This window comes from Pygoscelis adeliae, unplaced genomic scaffold, assembly GCF_000699105.1.
Source record: "Pygoscelis adeliae isolate BGI_AS28 unplaced genomic scaffold, ASM69910v1 Scaffold359, whole genome shotgun sequence".
Taxonomy (NCBI): Eukaryota; Metazoa; Chordata; class Aves; order Sphenisciformes; family Spheniscidae; genus Pygoscelis; species Pygoscelis adeliae.
In genome coordinates this window covers 11,593-12,439 of record NW_008825553.1, presented here as the reverse complement: position 1 = coordinate 12,439, position 847 = coordinate 11,593, and positions in this window count along the sequence as shown.

Genomic DNA, 847 nt, shown 5'->3' with positions numbered 1-847 from the left:
CCCCGCCCCTGCCGGCCGCCGCTGCCTGTCGCCGCTGCCTGCAGGCAGTGGTTTGGGCTTGGGCCAGCAAGACTCCGCTTGCCCGCTGGCCTGGCGGAGGAGCACGTCGGAGCTGGGCGTCCCTATGCAGCACGCTCCGTCCTCCCGTCCCGTGGTTACGTGTCCTCCCGCCCGAACAGGGCTTGGGGCAACCGGGGACACGTTTTGGCATAAAGATGGACGTTTGATGAAGGCTGTTGCCGAAAGCCAGAGCAGTCGCTGGCCAGCTGGAGACGCCTGATGTAAGGACCTTTGTGCGTCCGAGTCTGCCGAGGAAACCTCCCAGGGAGGCACTGTGCTGTCTGTTGCCGCCAGAACAGCCGGGGGTGCCAAGTGACCGTGGCCCGACTGCGGTGACTCTCCCCAAACTAGGTTCAACCCGCTCAGCGCACCGGGCCCTTGCCAGCAGCCGTCTCCTCTCCCCAGCGGTGAGGGCAGAAGCGCTTGATGTCTCTGTGTGGGGATTTCTCACCCCACATCCCTTCTGGCTCTGAGCCACGTCCCCGGGGAGCTCCTGCCCTCACCCAGGTGGAGAAGACTTCTGTCCCGGGGACCTCGAAGACGAGTGACCGGAGCCATGACGCAGCTCTGCAGTGTGGACACTAAACGCTGCTGAAGCAGAGCTCACCCTGGGGTGATACGACTGCAACACCCCCGAGGCCGCAGCACGAGCAGGCTGGGCTCCCCCCCCGGGCTGGGGCTGGTGGGGTCCGGCAGCCCCCGGTGCTGCCGGGGGCACAGCTTGGCCTGCGCCTCCCTTCTGGAAACCCAGGGCCCCGGTGCTGCCTGTTGCCGGTGGGCCCTAGAG